We start from the raw sequence: 20,163 nt of genomic DNA on the forward strand, positions 1-20,163 counted from the left end.
AGTTGAACAGTGAGAACACATGGACACAGGGAGGGGAATATCCCATACCGTGGCCTGTCAGAAGGTGGGGGGCTAGGGGACGGATAGCATTATGAGAAATACCTAATGTAGATGATGGGTTGACGGGTGCAGCAAACCAACATGGCACATGTATACCTGTTACAAACCTGTATGTTCTGCACATGGATCCCAGAACTTAAAATATAATAATAATAATAATAAAAGGCCAGGCACAGTGGCTCATGCCTATAACCCCAGCACTTTGGCAGGCCGAGGCGGGCATATCACCTGAGGTCAGGAGTTCGAGGCCAGCCTGGCCAATATGGCAAAAACCCATCTCTACTGAAAATACAAAATTAGCCAAGCATGGTGGTACACACCTGTAATCCTAGCTGCTGGGAAGGCTGAGGCAGGAGAATCACTTGAACCCAGGAGCTGGAGGTTGCGGGAGCTGAGATGGAGCCATTGCACTCCAGCCTGGACAACAAGAGTGAAACTCCATCTCAAAAAAAAAAAAAAAAAAATTTGCTAGACATGGTGGCACATGCCTGTAATCCTAGCTACTAGGGAGGCAGGAGAATTGCTTGAACCTGGGAGGTGGAGGTTGCAGTGAGCCAAGATCATGCACTCCAGCCTCGGAGACAAAGCCAGATTCCATCTCAAAAAAAAAAGAAGGAAGAACCTTGGAAACGTCATGCTAAGACCAAGAGGTCACACACAAAAGGACAGATACTGTCTGACTCTACTTGTATAAGATACCCAGAATAGGCAAATTCACAGAGACAGAAAACAGAAGTTACCAGGGATTGGAGGAAGAGAGGAATGGAAAGATACTGTTTAATAGGCACAGAATTTCTGTTTAGGAGGATGGAAAGTTCTGGAAATAGTGTGATGATAATTGTACAACATTGTAATGTACTTAATGCTGACTTGTGCACTTAACAATGGTTAAAATGGTCAATTTTGTGTTGTATATATTTTGCCACATTGAAAAAATTGCAAAATAGGCCAGGTGTTGTGGTTCATACTTATAATCCCAGCATTTTGAGAAACCAAGGCAGGCAGATCACTTGAGGCCAAGAGTTTGAGACCAGACTGGCCAACACAGCGAAACCTTGTCTCTACTAAAAATACAAAAGTTAGCTGGGCATGGTGGCACATGTCTGTAATCCCAACTACTCAGGTGGCTGAGGCAGGAGAATCGCTTGAACCCAGGAGGCAGAGGTTGCAGTGAGCCAAGATCGTACCACTGCACTCCAGCCTGGGATACAGAGCAAGACCCTGTCTCAACAACAACAAAAAAAGAAGTTAAAAACAATAGCAAAATGAATGTTCTTTCCCTGATGACTGGGAAAGAAAAATACACGTCCTCTCCTGTATTCAACATGACGTTCAGAGTTGACAATAGGAAAGAAAACTTTAAGAGGCATTATAGCATAATAGTTCAGAGGACTGGACTTCGCATTTTGACAGCCTGGGTTCAAATTCCAGCTCCACCCCTTACTTGCTGCATCACTGTGGACATCTGACAAAGCTTTCTAAATAGGTCACCTGAAGTCATCTGTAAAATGGCAGGAAGAATAGTTTCTACCTCATGGTGTTTTCTAGGTATTAAATGGGACAAGGCTTTTGACATATTTAGTACAGTGTCTAGTATGAGGTTTAAAAATGCACAAATGATATATAACTCTGGTTATTGCAGTGGTTGAATGTTATTGTCATTATTACCTAAAGTACTTAGGACACTTTGATTTTCTTGATTAGTTATCTTGATTGCATTTCATATCATTAAGAGACAGGCTGCAGGAAATTAATCAAAGGGCATTTCCAGCTCTGAAATGGGGAAATCTGATCTTTGTCCCCTTAAGAAAATACTTTCTAATTATGGAATGTACGGTGTTCCTGGCGGTTTCCGATCACTCTCAAATGCACTTGGGTGCCATCAATTTGGCCCTTTTTATTCTCAACAATTTAACTAATTTAGAGAAAACAATTCTTTAAAGGAGGGAGAACTCAGCAAAGGCTTGCTCCTGGTATGACAAATCCATCTCAAATAGCAGAGGAAGCCAAAATGCTGTGGTCCAAATGTCCTCTCCTCCAGGTTCATGGCGGCTGTAAACCCCATGCTGTGTGAGTGGGCTCATTCTTCATGGGATCCACTCCAGGATCCATACAAGGGGCTGACATTTGCTGAATGTCAGCCCCTAGCTGAGTAATGATGTATTTCTGATGTGCTGACTCCCTGCAAGGCCCTTTCCTTCAGCTAATTGTGCAGCAGGTTTACTTTGAAGGACTCTGAAGGCAGGCTCAGCATTTTCCTTCAGATGAATTAGCTTCTTGGTCATGCCTGAGAGAGTTGACTTGCTCAGAGCTTCTGCAAAGGAGTTGGGAACACCAGAAGACCAAAGACCCTCATGCTAATCTGACCTTGCCATTAATTTCTATGACTTTGGGGAAATCTAATCTTTGTTCCAGTAAAACAATACTTACTAATTATGGAATTTAACTCTCAACCTGTAATTTCCTAAAGGGTGAAAGGTCTGTTTTCTTGGATGGGAGAAGTCGGATATACTTGGGCATCTAGAAAAGCATAAATATACACACACAAATTTAAGTGTTGTGATTTACCTGCTTTAGGGAGAGCATATTGATGTAATCAAAGATTCATGAGCATATTTGAGTTGTAAGTTTTCTTAGAAATTCAAACAGTTAATTTTACAAGTGAGAAAACTGAGACTTAGAAAGACTGAGTTTCCAAAGCAGGGACAAAGCTAGGCTTAGACTCCAGCTTCATGAGTTGGAGTCAGAGTTCCATAATGTGCTATGTGATGTGCCTCCTCCAACTCTCTTTCATAGCTTTGTTGACTCCCACAGTCATCCTTGTTCACATTGTTCCAAGCACATCATCCTCCTTGCTGTTACTGTACCAAGCCTTAGGGCATTGCGCCAAATACTCTACCTGGGATTGTAAACAGGAACACCTGAAAAGCCAAAAGAAGCCCTCAGAAGTTAAAAATGTGATAACACAAATGAATGCGTTAGTTAAAAGGTTGAAAGAGGAGACTGACAAATTTTTCCAGAAGTGAGCAAAAAGACAAAGGGAGGCAAAATAAGTGAGAAGAATTAAAAAAAAAAAAAAATAGTGAACTGACATCTGAATAACAAGAGTTTTAGAAAGAGAAAACAAGAAAAAAAATGGAGGGGAGAAAATTATCCATTAGATAACTCAAGAAAATCTCCAGAACTGAAGAGCGTGTGTTCCCAGGTTCCAAAGACCAGCACCATAACCGAGGTACACTGAGGCACATTGCCGTGGCATTTTTGAAATCCAGGATCAAAGAAATTTTACACATTTACCAAGAGAAAAAGCAGATTATATGCAAAGAGCCAGAATCAGTGTGGCTTTAGACTTCTCAGTTGCAATTCTAAAAGCTAGAATACAGTGGAGTCATGTCTTCAAAATTTTGAAGAAAGTGATTTCTGTGAAAGGAAAATAAATCTTGGGACTCCAAAATCACTAAGCTAAAGGGAGAAGTCAAGCTTGCACCCGCTTAGGGCAAACCTGCTTCCCATTCTATTCAAAGTCATCCCTCTACTCACTAAGATAAATGCGCATCTGATTGTCTCCTTTGGAAAGGCTAATCAGAAACTCAAAAGAATGCAACCTTTTTTCTCTTATCTACCTATGACCTGGAAGTCCCCTCCCCACTTTGAGTCATCCTGCCTTTCTGGACAGAACCAGTTTTCATCTTTTTTTTTTTTTGAGATGGTGTTTTGCTCTTGTTGCCCAGGCTGGAGTGCAATGGCACGATCTCGGCTCGCTGCAACCTCCGCCTCCTGGATTCAAGTGATTCTCCTGCCTCAGCCTCCCCAGTAGCTGGGATTACAGGCACGTGCCACCACGCTCGACTAACTTTTTTCTTGTACTTAGTAGAGATGGGGTTTTACCATGTTAGTCAGGATGATCTTGAACTCCTGACTTCAGGTGATCCACCCACCTCGGCTTCCCAAAGTGCTGGGATTACAGGCGTGTGCCACTGCACCTGGCCTACGTTCCTCTTACATATATGGATTGATGTCTCATGTCTCCCTAAAATGTATAAAAACCAGACTGTGCCCTGACCACCTTGGGCACATGTCGTCAGGACCTACTGAGGCTGAAGTGTCATCGGCACATGTCCTTAACCTTGGCAAAATAAACTTTCTAAATTGACTGGGAACTGTCCCAAATATTTGGGGTTTATATTTCCAACCTAGGGTTCTATAGCCAACACCTTTATGTAACATCTCCAATAATAATAATAACTCCTTTTTCAGAAGGCTAGTAAAGTAAGTACTGTACGAAATTGAGGGGATAAACCAAGAACATAGAACATAGGTTCTTTGAGAAATAGGATCTCCACTACAGAGGATGGACAGAGGCGATTGCCCAGAAAGAGTTTGCTACCCCTGAAGCAGAGAGCAGGCTTGAAGCCCCAGGATCTTCATACTCCTGGAAGGTAGAATTAATAGCTTTGTGATACAGAGGGATATAAACAGAGAGTTACAGAACCAACCAAAAATTGGAGACTGAACCAGTGTCGAGATCATACAAAACGTTAAGCAAATTTTTATTTTTATTTATTTATTTATTTATTTATTTATTTATTTTTGAGACGGAGTCTCACTCTGTCGCCCAGGCTAGAGCACAGTGGCCAATCTCAGCTCACTGCAAGCTCCGCCTCCCGGGTTCACGCCATTCTCCTGCCTCAGCCTTCCGAGTAGCTGGGACTACAGGCACCGCCACCTCGCCCGGCTAGTTTTTTGTATTTTTAGTAGAGACGGGGTTTCACCGTGTTAGTCAGGATGGTCTCGATCTCCGGACCTCATGATCCACCCGCCTCGGCCTCCCAAAGTGCTGGGATTACAGGCGTGAGCCACCGCGCCTGGCCTTAAATTTTTAAAAGGCAACTATTATTAATTTCATGGAAAACAAAAAGTTGTGCAGTAAAGGAAGAAAATATCATAGAACATATATTACATGATGCAACTGTGGAAGGCATTTGGCATGGTCATGACACAGGGAAATAATGAATATTAAACTATCAAAAATCATTGCAAAGACTCAGAGACAGGAAGTGTGTGTGTTGTGGGTGGAGGTCGTGGAGGCAGGGAGGGAGGGGCAAGAAAGCAAAATTCTCATTTTCTTTGAGAAAAAAACAACGGTTAATGCCTGAATATGAGAAATCAAGACATCACATTATAAACATGTCATTTAAGTATCCAAAGTTACCAAAAGAATCAGCTACAAGAGACAACAGTGGTTGCCTCATGAAAGGAAACAAGGAGAAGCAAGTTATTGCTCTTTATAACAAGCTTTTTAGAACCTTGGCTCTTTAAAGTAGATGCATGTATAATTTTGGTCATATGTTATGTTTATATATATAAAGATATATAAACATATGCAAAATAATATGTGTGTATATGTGTATGCATGCATGTGTGTGTATGCATGTGTATATGTATTCAATTAATGGGGGTACATAGTATAGGAAGTTTTAGAAGTTCTCTGAGCCACACTGGACATGGTAGCCATGAGAAAAACTAAGCTTGTTGGATAATGAAACATGGTTAGCAAAGCTTGACACTGGAAGGCACAGCCTGTAACATAGACTAGGTAGATGTCGTTTAGTTCTGGATCTTTTGCCAACAAAGCCTTGGTATGCAAAAACCTGCAAGGCACAGGTAAGATATTAGGGCATGATATAAATACCCTAGATACTTTAGAGGAGTCTTACGCGTAGAGGTAGTTTGGGCTCCCTCCTCTAAACATCCTTGTTGTTAAATGTGTATCAAACACTCTGGAGCACAAAAACACAGGTAAACTGAGTCCTAATTGGTACGTTTGCCATCTTGTGTTTTTGCTTTCTTTATGAAGGTGTTAACTGGGAAGAGTTGTGAGGCTTCTTAACCAAAGCACTTTAAAAAAAAAAAAAAAAAAAAAAAAAAAGCAAGATGGAAAAACAAAACCCATTACAAAATAGTAATGGCCATCTCGTTAGGTAGCAGAATCATCAAAGTGTGTATTCTTCCTTCTTTCCTATAGATGTGTTTTTAAATTGGGGCACATTTTTTAAAATCCTTATATGCTTTCTTTCTTTTATTTCTAATTCTTTTCTTACTGAAACTCACACATTATTTCAGATAACTCTACGTTCTATCTTCTGTATGCATAATCCATACCCTGTGTACAAGATGGTTGCCAGGGAGACCCGTCTTTAAATTGATCAGCAAACAAGTTTTAGAGGGTTGGCTTTAAAACACAAACTTACAAAGTGACTCCAAAGCCTCAGTTTAAGAGAAAATGTTCCAAGAAGTCTCACTTCGAGAAACACTTGTTCTGCAACACCCAGATAAAAGTTAGATAAGGGACGACATTTTGGGACTTCTCAAACGTTGCCACAGAATCCCTCTCCCTGGCCGCCATCTTGTAGGACTGTGGGAGTCCTCAGCATTCATTCCGAAACTACATTTTTGCTTCATGTTCAGCACCACAGCAATAAAATTAATGGGTTGAGCATTTTCTCCTTAATAAGTGCTGCAGATACAAATGTCTCGGCCATTTGTCTTTCAGTGGGGGTTAAAAAACCCAACAAAACAAACACTCCTACTATAGCATTGCATTCTCGCGTTTTGGTTAACATTATCATTTAAATTGCATCTCCCATGTTTCTAGATTAAGGAAGAGGGGCTGTTTGAATAGGTTACACTTTGCTTTTTCATTCAGGAGACTGTTTAGAGCCTCGAATCAATTCCATCTGACTTTCTAAAATGCGTTGGGGGAAAAATACATTGTGATAAATAGTATTTGCAATGGAAATACCAAAAAGGAAAAAGAGACGTTTCTGTTCGCTTCAGCAAGAAGCCATTCAATTTGTGGACTATGCCTGTCCCTTGTTTTCTTTGATTTTCCTTCCACTGGAAGGAATTTTAACCATTTCACTGCTATTAACCCGTTCCAAAATGGGCATGGGAAAATGCTGTATGTCAGAGGTTTGCTATCTTACAAAAAATCTAGCTCCTCAGGCTGTGTAACTTGGGACAAGTCACTGAATTTCTTTCTATATCTCTACTTCCTCAACTGTAAAATGCATGTAATAATGAGACTTACTTTAGGGAATTAAGAGCAGGACTTTTCAAACTCTTATAATCTGCAATAATATATACACTTCAAATCCAGTACTCATATGCACACAAGTACATATACACCTCTATCTATATGCATATATGGTTCTAAATACATGCCCATCTGAAATTAAAATTTCACAAAATAGGAATTATCCATATTAGAAGTGATGCATTCACGTAGTTTTTACTTATTTTTTTTCTTTTCTTTTTTTCCTTTTGAGACAGAGTCTCACTTTGTCACCCAAGCTGGAGTGCAGTGGGGCAATCTCCACCCACTGCAGGCTCCGCCTCCTAGATTCAAGTGCTTCTCCTGCCTCAGCCTCTTGAGTAGCTGGGATTACAGGCATGTGTCACCATGGCTGGCTAATTTTTGTGCTTTTAGTAGAGACAGGGTTTCACATATTGGCCAGGCTAGTCTCAAACTCCTGACCTCAAGTGATCCACCCGCCTCAGCCTCCCAAAGTGCTGGGATTGCAGGTGTGAACCACCACGCCCAGCAACATAGTTTTTATTCTATTTCATGTTTTTAAAAAATGAGTTTTACAACCCTCTACATTGACTCTGTGACTAAATAGATCACAATATGAAATTTGAGAAACAGATTCAAAGCAAGCGTTAGCAAATTATGGCCAACAGCCGAAATCTGGCCAAATGACTGTTATTGTAAATAAAGTTTTACTGGAACAAGTCATACCTAGTCATTTATCTATAGTCTATGACTGTTCTCTTAATACAATCAAACTTAGGCAGTTTCAACAGAGACTGGTCCCCAAAACTAAAATATTATCTAGCCCTTTAAGAAAATGTTTGCCAACCTGTGGTGTAGAGGATTCAATGTTATGTGTCTAATGTAAAGTCTTTAACACAATGCCTGGGGTATCAAGAGGCTTTAATAAATACCTTGTCTAGTATTATTGTAGGTGGTGTTATTGCTGCTACTACTACTCTAGCTGAAGCTGAGTAGCTATGGAATGAGTTTTCTCATCAAACAAAGATGATAAACAGGCTTAGCTCAAAAAATATAAAGCAGATAGAGGATAGTTAGAAAGAATGAACAAACCTACTATTTGATAGCACAACAGGGTGACAATAGACAATAACTTAATTTTACATTTTAAAATAACTAAAAGAGTGTAACTGGGTCATTTACAACACGAAGGATAAATGCTTGAGGGGATGGACACCCCATTCTCCATGATTTGATTATTTCACATTGCATGTCTGCATCAAAACACCCCAGGTACCCCATAAATGTATACACCTACTATGTACCCACAAAACTTAAAAATAAAGAAAAGAATCAGATAGAGGGATAACAGAGACATTCAATCTCTTTTCTCCCCAAGTTTGAGATAGTTGTATCAGACCAGCCAATTCCCCAAATTGGCATTATCAGCCTTCTCGCTGCCAGTCAAACCAGCTGAAAAAGAGAGGTTAGAGCATATTGAAGTTTTTAAACCCCTTCTGATCCCTCCTCTGAAGGTGCCCTGTTCTTCTTCCTGTAGTCATTAGAGAATAAATCTCTGATAAGCAAAGTAAATTAGATGCAGTGACATTCTGCTAATTGAGTCGTCTCCTCTGCTTGACTGGGCTGGGCTGTTAATTACCAGCTAATCTTCTCAACATAAGATATTCTGACTGGCAGATCAAGGCTCCTGGAGACAGGGGTAGGGGCCCCAGTTTGCCCCCAAAGTCTCTCATTGACCAAAGTGGATATCAAACCTTCCAATCCTACCCAAAACGGTCTGAATGCTGAGGCAAGAGAGTTTCGGAGAAGAACAAGACTATCACTCAAAAATCATGTAGGGGAAGCAGAGGGAAATGGCAAACCTCCAAATAAATGTTAAGGCAAAGTAAGAAAGGGCCAAGATTACAGATCATGCATTATTAAAGCTGCATTCTGACCTCTCTCCATCTCGATCAAATTTTCTTTCAGCGAAGCACAGGGGCTTACGGAGAGATAAAAAGACTTTAAAATATAAATTAAGTCCTATTTATTTCACCACCCTGAGCCAAGCATGCCAGGTTCTGTCTGAATGTGTTCCCCAGAAAGACTGAATAGGTTGGCTTTCAGCTAGATGAATGTCTGTGATTTGCTGACATCTGGCAGGGGGGTCCTGGAGCCAATCAAATCAAAGCCCCCCACCTGCCAACCCAGAAAACATTAGGTTCTGTGTGGGAATCTCTGCCCCCACTTCTTTTCAGAATTACCCTGATAACCATTTGTTAATCTTCCAAAGAGCCTAAATCAGTGTGTGGAAAATTAGAAGCATGGAGTTTTTGCTTCATTTACCGACAGCCTTCTCAAAGGCTCCTGCACACCAATTTTATGACAGGCCCCAGTCGTAAGAATTTCAGTTGTAAAGGAGGATGAGCCCATCAGATTGGCAAAAGGTAAATTAGTGGATAGTACCCAGTACTGGTAAGGGTGCAGGGAAAGAGGGAGTCTCAATGGCTCTTGGTGGGAATGGAAATTGAAAGAGCCTTTCTTCCGGAGGGTTTTGGAGGATGGGATGAGGCGCTTGTGATATTAAGATCTATAACGCATATACCTTTTGATTCAGCAATCCGACCTCTAGAATACTAGTAATAACAGCAAATTCTTTTTTAATATACCACAATTTATCCATTTTTACACTTGATAGACATTTGGGTTATCTCTGGGTTTTTACTGTTACCATAGTTTTGCCTTTTCCAATATGTCATTTAGTGAGAATCTTCCCATATGCAGCCTTTTCAGATTCGCTTCTTTCTCTTAGTAATAAGCATTTAAGGTTCCTCCACATCTTCTCATGGTTCAACGGCTCATTTCTTTTTACAGCTGAAGAATACTCCACTGTCTGGAGGCTCCGCAGTTTACCACACTGAAAGGCATCTTGGTTGCTTCCAAGTTTTGGCAATTACTGATAAAGCTGCTTTAGACATGTATGTGCAGGTTTTTGTGCGGCCCATTTACTTTTTAAAGTAGTATGTTTTGTATACGTACACATGTGTGTTTAAATCGCACACAGATCACACTTTGAGCTGTCTGACCTCTGGAGAGAAAACTGGAATCTAGTATAAAAGGAATGTGAAGAATAACTTACTTTTTATTCTGTATAGCTGTGTGTCATTTTAATGATTTTATGTTGAACATATATTCATGAAGTTACTTAAATAAAGAGTTAAAAACTGGAAAACCAAAGATAAAATAAAAATTAAAAACATACGCAAAGTCCATGGGGGTAAGCCATAGATATATAATATATATATAAAGTATATACTCTCTCTATATAAAGTATATGTATTTTATATATATTATACATAAAGTATATATATATTTTATATATATATATATACACACACACACACACACTTTTTTTTTTTTTTTTTTTTGAGATGGAATCTCACTCTGTCACCCAGCCTGGAGTGCAGTGGCATGATCTTGGCTCACTACAACCTCCATCTCCCAGGTTCAAGTGATTCTCCTGCTTCAGCTTCCTGAGTAGCTGGGATTACAGATGCCTGCCACCATGCCCAACTAATTTTTGTATTTTTAGTAGAGACAGGGTTTCACCATGCTGGCCAGACTGGTCTCGAACTTCTGACCTCAGGTGATCCGCCCATCTCAGCCTCCCAAAGTACTGGGATTACAGGCGTGAGCCATGCCCCCAGCCCAATCCTCATTTTTCATTGTATTGGTGAAGTGGCCTACATACCAAAATTTATCTGAAACCCCAAAATCAATGTTTCTGGCATTTTCACAATTACTCACAGACATGCATATGTGCAGAGCACAAAAAAGTTGAGTCATTCAAGACGCACTTCTCGACCTGTCGAACAAGGTGACACCCTGTCTGCTTGTTTTAGCTCGCGCACAGTGGACAATCGTCCTTTTCTTTCTTTCTTTCTTTTTATGATACAGAGTTTCCCTCTTGTCACCCAGGCTGGAGTGCAGTGGTGCGATCTTGGTTCACTACAATGTCTGCATCCCAGGTTCAAGCTATTCTGCCTCAGCCTCCAGATTAGCTGGGATTACAAGTGGCTGCCACCACGCCCAGCTAATTTTTGTATTTTTAGTAGAGACAGGGTTTCACCATGTTGGCCGGGCTGGTCTCACACTCTTGACCTCGGGTGACCCACCTGCCTCAGCCTCCCAAAGTTGCTGGGATTACAGGTGTGAACCACTGCACCGGGCCACAAGTGTTTTTTTATGGGGTCTACTTAGTGACACATTTTTGTATTTTCTTTCTCTTTTTGGTACCTTCATTATTTAAAGTGACACTGTCCCCCAACCCCCCAAGAATAGTGCAGAAGTGCTCTCTAGTGTCCCTTAAAGTAAAAAGGCTAGGAAATGCCTTTCAGAGAAAACATGTATGTTAGATAAGCTTTGCCCAGGCATGAATTACATTGCTTTTGGCTCTGAGTTCAATGTTTATGAATCAAAAACATGCATCTGTTAAATAAGGTGTCTCTAAACAGAAACACACATAAAACGAGGTTATGTATTGATTGGCTGAAAAATGTTGCAACCAGAGGCTCCCAGGAACCTAACCTTGTATTTCCTCGAAGAGCCATGTTTTGGTATTTGCTATTTCAGTGTTCGTTGTGGCTTTATAGAACATAACTACCATGAATAACAAAACCTGACCAAGCTCTGCCAAATTGGTGGACAGTAAACTTGTATATAAATCATGGTGATGGTTGTAATAATCATTATAATCATATAAACCAGGGATCAGCAAACCACGACTTCTGGGCCACTTCTTGTTTTTGTCAATAAAGTTTTATTGAAACATACACATGCCTGTTTGTTTACCTACTGCCTGTGGCCGCTTTCATCCTAAAACCGCAGATTTGAGTAGCTGCAGCAGGAACCATATGGGTCTCAAAACTTAAAATATTTCTGTCTGACCCTTTCAAGAAAAACATTCCCAGTCCCTGAATTGTAAACATTCACCATTTACCCAGCATTTATTATGCCAAGTGCAATGCAGGCTACTACGTGTGTTGCTACTCTGAGTAATAACTACCTCTAAGTATGTGTCAAGCACTCATATATGATGTTGCAGTTAGTCCTCATTTCTGCAACCCTGAAAGACAGGTATTCCATCCCCATTTTACACCTGAGGAAACTGAGGCTCAGAAAAGTGACAGTCACCTGCTCGCACTCACACAAACTAGAGAGTCAGAGCCAAGTCTGACTTGCTCCAATGCCCATACACTTGCCCTGCGGAAGAAACAGAAAAAGCAGGTGCATGTAACCAAATAACATTTTTTTAAGTGAAAGGCTATGGCCATATGTCTTAGAGATTGAAATAGAGCCTGAATGAGACAAGGAGAGAGAGAGAAAAAGAAAGACCAGGGCTTTATGTGTACAGTGATAAACCCTCTCACCCAATGGAAAAATGGGCGCCAACAAAGAAGTGAGGGAGTTCAGTGCCATTTAAGCTAGAAGAAGATCAGACACTGCCCAGGCTCCACCCAGAGCCCCTCATCACTTTCTCTCATCACACAGGTGGCCAGCTTCTGACTGTCAGCATGCAGACCCTCCCGCCAAGGGCTTTCCAACTACGTGTAGCCTATGCACGCAGTGGGGGCTGATGCTTCTGTAGCAGCCTCCAGCCAATGATGGCAGGGATTGGAACATCAGTACCCCAACTTTCTCATCCTGCTGGTGGCATGACCCTGAAGCATGTCTCTAAGTGGCTCCTAGAGGTTCCCAGTGGGACCAAACCTTGGTTATCCACAGGAGTAACAGCTCAGCAACACACCCTGTCCTGGCTGCTATACTTCCTTGCTTCACCCTCCCTGCCCCACTCCCCTACTGGTGCTTCCTGGGATCCCTTCCCACATAAACTACTTGTGCATAAATCCTTGTCTCAGGGTCTGCTTCTGGGGAAGCAGTCTCTAATCCATCAGCTATCAGTCATGGGTGGCAATGTAATATATGGAGGTATTTATTACAGTTCTGTTTGCATTCTAATGAACAAGTTGGCCTCGTTAAGACAAATGTAAAACATTACTTTAATCTTTCCTTTCATCCTCCTTTAAGCCTCTTGCCATGCTCAGTTCACATACTGCCATATACAACAATGTGAAGAGGGTAGCAGAGTAGAAAATGGAAAGAATCCATGTCCAGTCTGGATCTACTTACCCTCAGATTTTTTGTTCCTTATCCAGTGTTAGTTGAGTCTTTTACTTGCCACCAAATGTACCCCTACTGACACCAGCTTGACGATGCTTTATAAAATCAACAGACAATGCCTCAGTGGTATTTCTGCCAAAAATGCATAACTTGTATTCAGGATGAAGAAATTGCAGAAAAATCCAAATTCAGAATAATTCAACAAAGGAACTGGCTTGTGCTCTTCAAAAATGCGAAGGTCAAGAAACACAAAGAAAGAATGAAGAACTGTTTCAGAGTGATGGAAATTAAAAAGACAAAACACGTAAATAGCATGTGTGATCCTAGATGGGATCCTGGGCTGGGTTGAAAAAGAAAGAACTTGACATTTGATAAAGTTTGAAAATAGACTATGGGAATAGATAAATGTAATATATCAATGTTACATTTCCTGACTTTGAGAACTGAACTGTGGTTATGTAAAAGGATGACCTTGTTCTTAGGGAATACACACTGAAGTATCCAGAAGTACATATGCAAAGGCACTCTCAAATACTTCAGAAATATACAGAGACAGGGAGGGAGGGCTAGGAACCGATAGAGTCAGTGGAGCAGCACAAACCATGGTTGAATCTGCATAAAGGCTATAATCAAAGCTCTTTATATTATTCTTAAAACTGTTCTGTAAATTTGAAATTATATCAAAATTTAAAGTCACCAAAATATTAGGTACCATAAGCACTTATATTTGTTAGGTAAAACCTCACCTTACTTCTGCTTTTTCTCCCTCACTTTGACTACCAGCAGGAAGGTAGAAAAGAGCAAAACAGAAAAACCAGATTGAGGGGGTAGAGGGAACATGGATTGAGGAGAAATTGTTAGGTGAGAAAATCCCAATGTTTTTCCTTGGTCTTACAGTCCTCTCCCCAAAAGTGATGTGACTTTAAAGGAATCACCCCAGAGAGTTCAAATATTATCAAATTAAAAACATAATTAGTTGAGTGTATATCTGATGTTGAGTCCCGTTCTAACTGCTTCATGTATATTAATGCATTTAATTTAATTTTAACCCATTTCATCAATCAACATATAATTCTTAGTTATTGGAGATATATTTTAAATGTAATTAATCTAATCATTTAATGTATATTAATATACATCAATCTGTTAGTGACATGTAATCATTTATTACGCATTAATAAAAGTTAATGTCTTAGACCTCATAATATTTAATCATTTAATTCCCAAAAGTGAAGCCTCAGGGTTTGGTTGCTGTTGTTAAGTTTTGTGAAAGCCAATAGTTGATGAAAATAAAAGCTAACATTTAATGAATGCTTAGCATGTGCCAGGACTAATTCCAAGCATTTGGCATGCACTTTCTTGTGATTAGGTTAATGCTTCCAGCAGCCCAGGAAATCAGTACCATCATTAGCCCGCATTTCACACTTAAAGAGGTTGAGAAATTTGTTCAAGTTCACGGAGAGGCTATGCAACAGAACTGGATTCAAATCCAGGCTGTTGTGCTTTAGCACCAGCAAAGGGTTGATTTTGAAAATGTCATTCAGTGATGAAAGGGACGAGTGGGTTGAGGGTTAATCAAAGCAGGTATGGTTGACCCAGCTGTCATTTTCTACCCCTTTTTTGTGGCTTTGGTAAGCAATAATACATACCCCAAAAGAACCCCAAAAATTTCCAAAAGAGCAAAACGACTGCCTTTTCCTCAAAATCCACCACAAATCACGAAGTAATTCCCATGGGACTAACACAAGGTCGCTGCCCACAGGTCATTCAAAGAAATGACAAAAGACAGAATAGAATGAAAACAGGTTAAAGTAGACCTCATTCTTCTAAGCTTCATTCTAGAAGCTTCCCCAGTTCAGAATCCCAAATTATGAGCCCACACGCATGAGTGTCAGCAACTCCAAAGAGCAGCTTGTTTAAATTCTCCCATACTTGGCTTGGTACTCTCGTGTTATGTGTATTTAAATCAGCTTCAAAAAACGCCTTAATCTTTATGATTTGTAGGAACTTCCCAGGGCTTGCAGCAAGTAGCGTCAAACATCCTATCTGCTGAAGGAGCGTCTACGTTGGTGGAGTCTTAGCAAACCCCACGGGTTCCCAAGGCCTTTGGATAAAATGTGGCTAAAGATTAAAGCATAGATTTGTGAACAGTGTCTTTCACAAAAGGACCTCAAAAACACTGTAGTAATGCTGAGAAAGCACAGTGCACATGTTTAGAATGGATCTTTCATTTCAAGGTAGCATTTTGTTTTCTTTCCACTCTGCTGGAATGGGCTTTTATTATGTATCCTTTGGCTTCGGGCTTGCAAAGGAGTTTCTTATCTCATCCTATGTCATACTTTTCCCCCTCCCTCTCCACTGCTCTCTCTTCTCCCTCTCCCTCTCTTACCTCCCCTGACTCTACTGCCATTTTTTTTTTTTTTTTAAGAACTATTGAACCTCAAAGAGATTTCCATCCCAGGAAACTTTCCACCCTTTCTGATGTTGAAGATAAAATGAACTGTGTGTGATAAGCGCTAACAGTCAAAAACGAACATCATTACCCAGGAGGTGAAAAAGGGATTTTCCATTTTTATGAGTTTCCAGCTTCCTTGATGTCCTTTGTGGACCTGGCTTATACCACCTTGGCCTAGATTCTTGTAGCAGCCGCCCAAATAGCAGGGCTAAGATTGGGATGATGTAATTGGCAACCAGAGCACAAAATTGAAGGAGAGGGTTACTCTCAGGGCCGTGCAAGTGCCCTGGGAACCTCACTTGTCTCACCCTAGTCCCAGCCCTGCCACACACTCCCCCTACCTCCGTCTTTAGCGCCTTCTCTTCTCTCTCTCCTCAATAGCCAGAGTGAGCACTTTAGAGGATAAATCTGATCTTATCGCTCCCTGGGCAAAGCCCTCTGATAACTCACCAGTGCCCTTAGGATGAAGGATGCACTCCCTGGCAGCCTGGTAGATCTGACTCTTGCTCAACTCACCCCCTCCCGGGCCACTGCCACCGCCACAGTTCTGAACACCTCCCAGCTTCCGAAGTGCTGTCCAATTCGGGTTTCATAACTGCCGCCTCCTGTTTCTCGAACGGTCCCCCCTCCTATGTTTTAAAGCTAATTCCAACTATTTTTCAGACCTCCCAGGGGAAGATTCAGCACAATAGATTAGGAGACGGGTTGAATTATAGCTACAGCCCAACTTTGAGTCCATCTCTGTCACTTACTGTCCTGACCTTGAGTGAGTTACCTTACGTCTCTAGGCTTCAGTTTCCCCATATGAATATTGGTGGTGAGAGGTTGGCTTTAGGAATTGACAACATGGTATGAGTATTTTAAAAGGTGAGCCATGTAATATTGTAAGATCTGTGCTTGGCACATGGTTAGCACTGTATGTATTAGATATTCTGATGCCATCTCCATCAGTGTTTTCTGTAAGCCCCTAGGTACCCTTCTTCAGCACCTCTGTAGCATCTGCTCTTAATTGCCATATGCAATTAAGCATATGATCAATTGCTAATATGATCATTTGCTCAAGAGTGTCTTCCCTCCTGGACTACAAACCTAAATGCTGGGACTGGGTCTTTCTGTTGACTGCTATCCTGCAACCATACTGCCTAGCATATAGCAAGTGCTCAATAAATAGTGTTGAATGCATGTGCTAATAATACAAGGGACACAGCCACAGGAATGATACTCAACCTGGTTCCAAGACAAGCAACTGAAGATTTAGAAGAACACACAATTGCTCTACAAGCAGAGTTCACTGCTGGATTTGGAAACCTCACCAAATATTAATTCAGCTCAATGTGAACTGATTACATGTCAGGTATTATGCAATGCAATGGAAAAGATAATGATGAATTAATTTAAGTTCTTGCCCTTTTGAGTGAGGTCAAAGAAAGGTTAGGAAGATGCTTGAAACTCTTAGTTGCCATCTTTTCCTGCTGAAAGGAAAGGCCTTGCTGGCCTCCAATGCATAGTTTCAAGAGTAAAATATCTTAAATCACACATACCTGGGCTCAAATCCCACCGCTTCATCACTGGCAAATCATGTGGCCTCAAGCAAGTTACCTAACTTCCCTGAGCTTCAAGATTGTCGTCTATGAAAGGCAAATGAAAATAGTACCGATCTCAGAGGTTATTTGTGCAGAGGAAGTGAGGATAATCACATCAGTCACCTAGGCACAAAGTCTGGCAAATAGAAAATATGCACCAAATTTTCATTGTTACTATTATTGTCATTTTCAGCCCCATTATTGGACTAGTTTCATGGACCTTATTTTTTCCTAATCTTTTCCATGAGTTTTTTCACTGCTTCAACTTAAAGATGGAAAAATATGCATTTGAGACTTAGCCACTTGGCAGCATGAGGCAAAGTTAATTTTTGTAACTAGAAGAGTGTTGGTACAATTTTATTTCAAACCAATTGCCAACACGGCAGAAATCCAGGCCAGGTCCAGGCTATTGTTATCTTCCTTTAGCTGTTTTTGGATAGATTCTAAGATGCCACATCTTAGAATGACCTGTGGCTCATGGCCCTGTGATAGCCCCACGGAAATGACTTTGTTGTTTTTGGTGGATTTTGAGGAAGTTAAAGACAGTTGTTTTGCTCTCAGAAAGTGTTTTCTTCCTTCTGGGTATGTAGCATTACTTACCTAAGGCACAGAAAAGGGTACAGAAAAAGAATAATAAATAGGACTCATCTCCTATGCCACCTCTCATTGATTGTTGGTGGGTGCCTAGAGCATTGTCTTAAAAATTCTAATGCACCTTTAGGGTTCAGTGGGAAAGAGCACATTGATTAGTAATGTCTGCCCTGGGCATGCAGTGGGTGAGTACCATAACAGAACATTCCCACATTAAAAGCACTTTTTCCTGAGGCCTGGATGACTATATCTCCTCTCGATATTCCCTATGCTATTTATTTCTCTCCATCTTACCTTACTCTCAGATTCCACTGCAGTACGGTATATCAGAAATAAAGTTGTTATTAGTTCAAACTGATTTATGTCCATCTGAGATGCAGAATGCTTCCGAGATGATTCACAAAGGAAGAAAACCCTCTCGGTACAATTTCAATAGGAGCCATACATTTACAGTGACATCAATAGGCACCTCTCCCATTCAGAGCATCCCTTTTCAAAATCAAGGTACTTAAAGCAATGAAATTTATAATTAGAGGAGCGCAAAAGTAATAATAACAGCTAAATCTGTTGCACAAGTACTATGTGCCAGACAATGTGTTATCCCAGTAACTCTTTCACCTTTAAGAATGATATATTCTACTGGGTGTGGTGGCTCACACCTATAATCCCAGCACTTTGAAAGGCTGAAGCATGTGGATAGCTTGAGCACAAGAGTTTGAGATCAGCCTGGGCAACATAGCAAAACCCTATAACTACAAAAAATACAAAAAAAAAAAAAAAAAAAAATTAGCCAGGCATGGTGGCATACACCTGTAGTCCCAGCTATTCAGGAGGCTGAGGTGGGAGGACTGCTTGAGCTCAGGAGGTTGAGACTGCAGTGAGCTATGATTGTGCCATTGCATTCCAGCCTGGACAACAATAGAGTGAGACCTTGTCTCAAAAAAAAAAAAAAAAAAGTGATATATTTCAATGTTAAAATCTTGATAAATGTTCAGTCTACATTATGCTTATGTGAGAACTATCTATCACTTATATGTACCTTTGAAATGTTTTTAAATAGAAAAGTTTAAAGACACGAGGCCAGATTTATCTGTGAGAGTCTAGTCCTCGGTAGTCTTAAAAATCTTCCCCATTTGTGGGGATGAAAATCATTGTGCCAAGCACTTAGCATATCTTGTTTCACTCTGTCCTCACAACTACATGAAGATATGCGCATTGTCATCCATCCACATTTTACTGATGAAATTGATGTGAAATGACTAGCCCCAAATCCCACAGCTGGTAAGTGGCTGAACCATAGTTCAACTCAGATAGTACTGAACCCTGAGCCTGGGCTTTTAACCTCCTGCGCTAAGTTAAGTATAACATTTATTTTAAAATGTGGTAAGACATACACGACATAAAATTTACCATTTTAACCAATTTTAGTATACAGTTCAGTGGCATTAAACACTTTTGCATAGTTGTGCAACCATCACAGCCATCCATCTCCAGAACATTTTTATCATCCTTGGCTATAACTCTATGCTTGTTAATCGATCACTCCCATACCCGCTTCTCCCTAGGCTCCAGAAACCATCATTCTACTTTCTATCTGTGTGGATTTTACTGTAATAGGTACCTCACATAAGTGGAATCACACACTATTTATCATTTTATGTCTGGCTTATTTCACTTAGCATAGTGTCCTCAAGGTTCATCCATGCTGTGGCATGTGTCAGAATTTTCTCCCTTTTTAAAGTTGAATAATAAATATAACTTAAGTTTCATGACACGAGGATGTGGCAATAAATAAAACATGATTTCTGCTGTTAGCCAATGATATCACAACCTGCTAGAATAGACAGACAACAATATGTTAAGGGCCCCCAAAGAGGCACAAACACACCTCTATGGAAGCTTCTGGTAGAAGAGGTCACAAGGTTGCATCATGTTACCCATGATTATCCATGTGAACCCAGACCCCTAACTGTCTGGGTAAACATCCCACTCCACCACCTTTTCACTGTGATCTACTGGGCAAGTTATTTTTCTCTTCTGAGGCTCAGTTTCTCCTTCTGTAAAGTGGGAGTAAAATAATATCTACCCCTGAGTTATAATCAGGCCTTAATGAATTCATTTATGGAAAGCACTTAGAACAGACACATTGTAAGTGGTCAATAAATAATATTAATTAAAGTAATAACTTCTATCTGGAGCAGTCTATTGGAAATATAACACTTTACTTTGATTTTGGAGGA

This window comes from Macaca nemestrina, chromosome 18 (genome assembly GCF_043159975.1).
Source record: "Macaca nemestrina isolate mMacNem1 chromosome 18, mMacNem.hap1, whole genome shotgun sequence".
NCBI classification, from domain to species: domain Eukaryota; kingdom Metazoa; phylum Chordata; class Mammalia; order Primates; family Cercopithecidae; genus Macaca; species Macaca nemestrina.